The sequence below is a fragment of the Triplophysa rosa genome, linkage group LG12, assembly GCF_024868665.1.
Source record: "Triplophysa rosa linkage group LG12, Trosa_1v2, whole genome shotgun sequence".
Classification (NCBI taxonomy): Eukaryota; Metazoa; Chordata; class Actinopteri; order Cypriniformes; family Nemacheilidae; genus Triplophysa; species Triplophysa rosa.
The window spans coordinates 6,408,528-6,417,694 of NC_079901.1; positions in this window are offsets into that span (position 1 = coordinate 6,408,528).

The window sequence follows — 9,167 nt, forward strand, 5'->3', positions numbered from 1 at the left end:
GTCATGGCGAAGCGCAATGTCGAGTATAAACACCAGCCCTCAGCACTCTCAGTCAGACAGTGCGTTGAGCTGCGCAGTCGCCAGGCAGGAAAAACAGCAGAGCCGATCTCCTCCCGTACTGCTAGCCATCGAACCACCCCCCGGGGGGACTGTCAGGACTGCTTTATGGCAATCGACCTGAAGGACGCGTACTTCATGTCTCGATCCTCCCTCGACATCGGCCGTTCCGACGGTTCGCGTTCGAGGGACCGGCATATCAGTACAGGGTCCTCCCCTTCTGTCTGTCGCTGTATCCACGAGTCTTTACAAAGGTCGTGGGGAAGGAGGTGTGCGGGTACTAAACTATCTCGACGACTGGCTCAGTTTGGCGCACTCTCGAGATCTGTTGTGTACACACAGGGACCTGGTGCTCCGGCACCTAGATCGGTGGGGCTACAGGTCAACTGAGAAGAGCAAGCTCTCCCCGGTGAGAGCGTCCTCTTTCTCGGTATGGAACTCGATTCTGTCCTCATGAGCGGCCCCGCTCACCCCCCGCGGGGGGCGCGAGACCCGCGACGAGGAAGCCCGCACCCACGCGGCCTCCCAGAGGCAGTGCGACTGACTAGCGCGCCCGATCAGTGTTGAACTGCCTGAAGCTCTCAGACAGTCAGCGGTCCCCTTGAAACAATTTCAGAGGCTCCTGGGATACATGGCATCCTCGGCGGGGGTGGTCCCCCTCGGGTCGATGCACATACGACCGCTCCAACACTGGCTACAGAGTCAAGTTCCTTGGAGAGCGGCACACCGGCAGCAGGCGTATGGTCATCATGCTTTTCTGCCGACACACCCTAACCCCCTGGTCTCCATGACCTTCTTGCGGACAGTGGTCCCCTTTGGGATGCCTCCCTGCAGGGTTGGGGTGTCGTGTGCAACGGGCAAGCAGTGTCGGGGCGGTGGTCGGGCCCCCGCCTGCGTTGGCATTTCAACTGCCTAGAGTTGTTGGTTGTGCTACTTGCATTGAGGAGGCTACTACCTCTCGTGCAGGGCAGGCACGTGCTGGTCCGGTCGGACAGCACAGCTGCTGTGGCGTATATCATTGGATTCGCTCACGGCAGCTAAACATGACTTGCCCGGCGCCTCCTCCTCTGGAGTCAGCAGGTGATCAGTTCCCTGCGAGCCACACACATCCCAGGCGTCCTGAACCAGACAGCTGATGCGCTCTCTCGTCAGTCGACGCCTCGCGGAGAGTGGCAACTCCATCCCCGCGCAGCCGGCTCATTTGGGAGAGGTTCGGCCAGGCACAGGTGGTCCTGTTGCCTCCCCGGACTCCACCCATGTCAATGTCAATGTCAGTTTTATTTATATAGCACTAATTAAATTCAACCGAGGATGACCAATGTGCTGCACAATTTTACACATAATTAAAATACATACACAAAACAGATACAAATACAAAATTAGTTACAGAAAGCCAGGTCAAAGAAATATGTTTTCAGCAGAGACTTAAAGGAGGAGAGTGAAGGAGCTGTTCTTACAGAAAGGGGCAATGCATTCCAAAGTCTGGGGGCAGCAACAGTAAAGGCACGATCACCCCTAGATCTTAGCCTAGACTTTGGGATACATAATAAACGCTGGTTGGAAGACCGAAGAGGAACTGTGGGCCTATATTCAGTTAAAAGGTCAGATAAATATGAGGGAGCCAGACCATGTAATGCTTTGAAGGTTAGTAATAAAATTTTAAAATCGATTCTATAGCGAACGGGCAACCAGTGTAGAGAGCGTAAAATTGGAGTGATGTGCTTACGTTTCTTTGTACTTGTTAGTAGTCTTGCTGCTGAGTTTTGAACTAATTGTAGGCGGGATATGGCTGAGTGGCCAATCCCGTAATACAAGGAGTTGCAGTAGTCCAATCGAGCTGTTATAAAAGCATGGATAACCTTCTCGAAATTTTTTCTAGATAAAATAGGCTTGGCTTTAGCCAGTAGTCTAAGTTGGAAAAAGCAGGACTTTATCAGCATATTAATCTGTTTATCAAATTTAAGACCTTCATCCAAAATAAAGCCCAAATTTTTAACTTAGGGTTTTTTCCAGAAGGTCCAATCCCCTAGGTTAATATTTGGAGTAGTTGAGTTCGGCGGACTAAGCACTATAGTTTCGGTTTTATCCTCATTTAGATTTAAAAAGTTTAAAGTTAACCAGGTTTTAACATCAGACAGGCACGATGCAAGTGTGTTCAAGTCGATTGAGGTTTGCTTTAGGGGGAGATAAATTTGGGTGTCGTCAGCATAACAGTGGAACGACAGACCGTATTTCCTAAAGATGGAGCCCAAGGGAAGCAAATATAAGGAGAAGAGGATGGGGGCCAGAATGGATCCCTGGGGAACGCCGCAAGATAGGGGAGCCACTTCGGAGGCAGAGTCACCTATCTTAACTTTAAAACAACGATTTGTAAAATATGATTTAAACCAGTCTAATGCACACCCCGTTATTCCTACAGAGTGCTTTAACCGTGACAGCAAAATTGTGTGGTCGACAGTGTCGAAGGCGGCCGACAGGTCAAGTAGCACTAATATAGAGAGATTACCAGAATCTCCATTTAATAGCACGTCATTTAAAACCTTTAAGAGAGCAGTTTCGGTGGAATGATATTTTCTAAAACCTGATTGAAAAACCTCAAAAATGTTATTATCATCCAGAAACGTTTGAAGCTGCCGAGAGACTACCTTTTCTAAGATCTTAGACGTAAAAGACAAATTAGAAATAGGTCTAAAATTTGACATAACAGTGGGATCCAGGTTTGCCCTCTTCAACAGAGGTTTAACTGTGGCAAGTTTTAATGCATCAGGCACAACACCGGTAGCCAAACAGCGATTTATAAAAATTACCAGATAAGGACCCACGACATCAAACACATCTTTTAAAAAATGAGGTGGAATGGCATCAATACAAGAGCCAGACGGCTTTAACTGCCAAACTATCTCATGAAGAAGTGACAGGGAGATTGGTTCAAATTTGGAAAACTCCACAGTAAAGATAGGGCAAACAGATGGGTCCCAAACATGTTGAGGGATGGCCAATCTAATGGCCATAATCTTACTTATGAAGAATCCAAGGAAATCATCACATAGCACATCAGATGCAATAAGAGGCTCAGAGACAGTTGGGTTCACAATTGAATTAAAAATAGTAAATAATGTTCTGGGTCTATGCAAGTTCTTATCAATGAGCTCAGTTAAAAATTTTGATTTAGCTGCTTTAACAGCCTTCTGGAAGTGAAACAGGGAGTCTCTTAAGAGTTCAAATGAGATCTGGAGACGATCCTTCTTCCACTTTCGTTCTGCTCTTCTACAAACCTGTCTAAGCGAGCGAATATGATCATCAATCCAGGGCTCTGACTTAGGTTTCAGGCTTAACGATTTTTCTGGAGCGACGAAATCCAGGACAGACGCACATGTTGCACTGAGTTTACCCAGAAGATCCTCTGCACCAAGATCACTGGAACTGAAATCCATTCGTTCCATAGCTTTACAGAAGGCAAGAGAAAAGTCAGAACTTGTGGTAGAAGTGATTACACGAGATTTACGGGAGAGCTTTTTTACTTTGGGAACATTAAATTCCCCAGGCACAGAAAACATTATAGATTTATGGTCCGAAAACCCATTTTCAGAGAGCTCAAGATCAAACAGAGAAAACCCGCACGTCAGTACCACATCAAGAGTATGGCCTTGCTGATGAGTAGGGACATTTATATGTTGCTCTAGGTCATGCACATTTAAAAGAGTGGCGAATTCTTTAGCAAAAGAGTCTCCAGTGCAGCAGACATGAACATTAAAATCACCCAGAATCAGCAGTTTATCATATTTTGGTGCAAATTCACCCAGGAAGTCTGCAAACTCCCTGAGGAAATTAGAGTTTTGTTTAGGGGGGCGATACACCAGAGCAACTAAAAGTGGAGAGTACAGGACTAATGAGAAGACCTGCAGCTCAAAACTCAGATAATCATCAGTTGCTATAGTCCGACAAGGAATTGTGTCTTTGAAAATCGTCACCAGGCCACCTCCTCGGCCCACTCTCCGGGGTGTGTTTAAAAATAGACAGTTTAAAGGTAAGAGCTCAGAGAAGGGGCTAAGATCTCCATTTGTAATCCATGACTCAGTGATAAAAAATAAATCCAAGTCTCGGGAAGTGAAAAAATCGTTTAAAATCACCATCTTTTTTACCACCGACCTCGCATTCAGCAGTGCCAGCTTAAGCCGCGGAGTGCTTTCAGACACGACCTCAGAAATCCTTGTCCGGGGAAGAGCCCGAAGATGCCTTCCACACACTCCTCCGCGATGTATCACAGGCAAGCCGTACGCATGAGCCGGAAGAGAAGCAGATGGAGACAACAAAACATTCCAGTTTCCAACTGGATCCATAGAGGGCCAGCGGATGAAGAGACCATCACCCAGATCCTTTCTGTAGAGCCGCAGGAGAGACTGTGATCCACGTTGTTGGGCCAGATAGAGCTTCAGTTTGACGGCGTAACCTCCTCGCTTTCCACGCCGCTTCCGACGCTTCCTCGCCGGCCGGGAACAAAGCCCGCGGCGTAGTCAGCCCGGTATCGACATCAGTAACGGAGGTGGTAGAAATTCAAATCGTATTTGAGATGAAAGGTCATTAATACCTGGGTTTAGGCTTAGAAGAGTAGCTTTATCATAAGTCAGTAGTGACGAGGCATATTCCGTTAGAAAAGACAAACAACCAAACAAAATACATAGGAAATAAAGAAAGCCCCGAGACCGACGGCAAGCCACAAACACCGGCGCCGCCATCATGCATCCACTGTAAGGCTTATAGGTATAAGCCGGTAATAAGCGGACCCATTGTCCGCTTTGGTACTCCCTGTCCGAAGCAACCCTTGGCACTGATGCCCTTGCGCACAGCTGGCCGCGGGACAAGCGGAAGCACACTTCCCCCAGTGAGCCTCATTGCACAGGTCCTGTGCAAGGCCAGGGAAGAGGAGCATCAAGTGGTACTAGTTACGCCCCCTTTGGCCTAACCAGGACTTGGTTCTCGGAGCTAAGGCTCTGACAACAACTCCCCCCTGGCCGCCCCCCCTGGCGAACTGCTTCCCCAGGGGAAGGGGCACGTTACGGCATCTCAGGCAGAACCTGGTCTCCATGTCTGGACGGGACGAGGAGATCCTGAGTGACACAGGCTAGGGCCTTGGCCACTGGGCGGCTATACGCCCATAAGTGGCGCCTCTTCTCGTCCTGGTGCTCTTCTCGGCGAGAAGACCCGCGGAGTTGTTCGATCGGGAACGGGCTGTCCCTTCCTCAAGAGAGACTGGGGAGTAATCTCTCCCCCTCCACACTGGGAGTGTATGTAGCCGCTACGGCCGCTCATCATGACCCAGTTGCTGGGTAGCCTCTGGGACGGCACGACCTGGTCATTAGGTTCCTAGGGGCGCGAGAGGGTGACCTTCTTATCCGCGCTCCGTACCCTCTTACGACCTTGATGCGGTAGCCTCTCGGGGTTGCCGCTCTTTCTCAGTCTTGATAAAGACGGCTTTCCACATGGCGCTCACCTCCAAGAGGGTAGGCAAGCACCCTCCGTGTCCACAGATTGCCTAGAACTCGGGGCCGAGATTCTCACGTTATCTTGAGACCCCGCCCCGGCTACGTGCCCAAGGGTCCCACCACTCTCCCGAGAGACCAGGTGGTGAACCTGCAGGCGCTCCCCACCAGGGAGGAAGACCCAACCTATCCGTGTTGTGTCCAGTACGCGCACGGCGCCTCTACTTGGACCGCACGCAGAGCCCAGAAGCTCTGAGCAGCTCTTTGTCTGTTTCGGAGGTCAGCAGGAGGGCTGTCTCCAAAAACAGAGTCTGGCGCACTGGATCGTGGATGCCCTCATTAAGGCATACCGATCTCTTTCGCCCCTGCCCGTTGGGGGTGAGGACACCCCTCGTGGGCACTGGCTCAGGGCGCCTCTCTGGCAGACATCTGCAGAGCTGCGGGTTGGGCTATGCCTAACAACTCCGTGAGGTTCTAATACCTACGCACAGATCCGGTGTCAGCCCGCATTCTGGCAAGGTGTGGGACCAGCAGCCGGTAGGGCATACGCCTGCCGAAGCCCTTCCCCCTCTGGGGGGAGCAGTGGCGATCCCGCCTCACTTCTTTCCCCTCGGGTAAAGAACAGGCATTCCATCCATCACTAAGCACCCTTCCAGGGGACAGGCTGGGCAGAGCAGCCCTGCCCCTTTAGGCCGGGGAACAGTTGAGTTATCTCCCACATAGCTCTAACTGGACCTAGTGCTCCAGACGTGGTAACCCCCCCTCCGTGGGCTGTTCCGTCTGATGTATCCTCATGAATGGTTCCCACCTTGGCAACCCATGACCTCCCCAGGTGGACTCCGACCTTGCGGTTAACTCCTGCAGTCCGCACATTCCTCCCATGAGTTCTCCCCTGATGGTGAGACCATGTGGTGTCTCCACTATTCCTCCCTACGGTAGGTAGTGGCCTCTGCAGCGTTTTTCCCCAGGGGGGAATAATGTTTACCCAGTGGCCCGTACGGTGTCGGGCGGCTTCTCGCCATTTAGAGAACTAGGACTCCGCCGGTGACGGCCGGTGACAGGGGCTTCCCAACTTTGTGTAAAGCTCTGGGTCCCCCTTCCTCTCCACTGGAGGGTCATAATTTCGCGTTAGCGTGTTCGTCTGACTAACCCAGGCCAGTCAACGTCGCTCCGCAGAGATTGTGACGCGGCTCAGTGCTGTGGCGTTTTCCATAGGAACCCCATTCTGTCGGTTCGACACAACGTCGAGAGACCGACAGAAAGGGAACGTCTTGGTTACGGATGTAACCTCGGTTCCCTGATGGAGGGAACGAGACGTTGTGTCCCTCATGCCACAACACTGGCCGCCCACCCCAGCGGTCGGGGGAGGATGCTTTAGGCTCCTCAGACCAACAGGTGAATAAATGAGCCAATTTTCATTGGCCTTTTCTAAATACTCAGAAGATGATAGGTTCTCAAGACAAACCCCATTCTGTCGGTTCGACACAATGTCTCGTTCCCTCCATCAGGAACGATGGTACTCCTTTTAAACCAGACATGTTCCATTGTTATCACCGAGAAAAAAACATGAATTTCAAATTTTTGGCACACTTTCATGTGAATGCCATGTTAACTAAATACTCGTGTAAAAACTCATGTTTTTCACATGGAATTTCAGGGTTACAAAAGTTGTCTCTCTGCACAACTAAATCACCTTGCTGATGGGTCCTCTGTTCTTCTGGACTTTCTTCATTCTCTAAGCTTTTGTGCATTTCTGACTCTTTTTCAGAAGTGTCTTCTTTCTCCAGCCTTGACTGACTATTATCTTTAGTTCCCTTTCTGTCGGTCTCTCGACGTTGTGTCGAACCGACAGATGGGGTTCGTCCCTGAGAACCAATCGCTTCCGACTTCTTAGAAAAGGCCAATGAAAATTGGCGAATGAAATTTGCATGCCGGACTCCGCCCCCGGATATCCGGGTATAAAAGGGAGACGGCGTGCCTTTCATTCACCTTTTTGTTCTTCGGAGCCTTCGCTCATGATCAACAGACTTCGCTACAAGACTGCCGGCTCTACGACGTGGTGCAGCGGACTGTCCCTACCTGCAGCGACTTCCCCTGGGCGTCTCGGCGGTTCCAGAAGTGTTCGAGTTTTTTCTCTAAAAGAGCAAATTTCTCCAGCGTGGCATGTCCCGCTGTTCTCGTGGGTGCAACACACTCATCGAGGAGGGGGACGGACACGATGTCTGCTTCCAGTACGCTGGGGCATATGTTGTGGATACGTCCTGCCCGCACTGTGGGCGGTTGACGATTCAGACGTTGCGTCACGGGTGGCTGTGTTCCCACGGGACTCAGCCACCACCTCGTCTGCTTCCCGTTCTGTGACGGCAGGACTACGGCCCTGCCGCCCGCTACGGCGAGCAGCGAGGGTGATATGAGGATTACTTTGAGCGATAATCCGTCAGCCACTGGCTCGCGGACCATTCGCACCTCGTCTTGCTTGTCTGACCGTTCCCCATGAGACGGTCTGCCGTCTTATTCCTCAATCACGTATCGGACACGGTACGTGATGATGAGATGTCTGTTGCAGCATCGGAGGGTGACTTACTGGCATCAGACTCTGACGATTCCTTGAAGCTCCCTCCCTCGGGGGGGTCGAGATCAGGAAGAAGCGGACGTCGAAATGTCAGCCATGCTTTCCCGGGCCGCCGGCATTGGGTTGCGGTGCATCGCACTGCCTCTCCCAACGCTCGCGGCTGGATACACGGTACATCGGGCTTGAGAGCGGCTCCATGCCGCACTCGCCCCCAGTGCCGTGTTCCCCCGGAAGTGCATGAGGAACCTAGTACGACCTGGAACGCCCCCTTCGGCGCGTACACGTCAACTAGTTCCATCAGCACGTAGGCTTTTTGGCATCTGAGGTGTCGACAGCTTACTCTGCTGCGGGCCAAGCTGTCCCCTCTCTCCACGCTATGGCCTTCCTGCAGGCCAATGCGCGGAGAGAGCTCCACGAGGGTAAGACCGACCCAGCGCTTATGCAGGAACTCCGCAGCTTCACCGACCTCGCTCTCGGGCGACCAAGGTGATCGCGCGGGCCCTGGGTCGGGCGATGTCCACACTTGTGGTCCAGGAGAGACACCTCTGGCTGAACCTTGCACAGGTGAGTAACACTGAGAAAGTCCGCTTTCTCGATGCACCCATCTCGCAAGGGCGGGCTGTTTGGTGATACTGTCGAGTTAGACAGTTAGACAGTTAGGGAGCAGACAGAGGATATCAAGTATGTCCTCCCCAGCCGCGACTCGACCGCCCTCTGGCCGCCGAGATCCCGTGCACCGTCTGCTTCCCAGCAGCCCTGGTCCTCTTCGAGACATCGAAGAGGAGACCACCACCCCGTCAGCAGCTGCGGTGAAAGCCAAAGCGGTCCTCATGGTAAGACCCCAGGGTGATCGAGAATACCTTCGGGCCTGACCCCAGCCATTCCTTTGCTGGTGGTCGATCCGGGACAGTTCCTGCCACGTCCCAACAGCCCATTTCTAAAAGTTTTCTCCCTCTCTGGGCGTTTATCACAGCCGCTCCTCACCCTCTACACGACGGTGTTCGGCAACTCGACGTTGCGGCAAGACCCAATGTCGAGGATAATCATCAGCCTAAGCA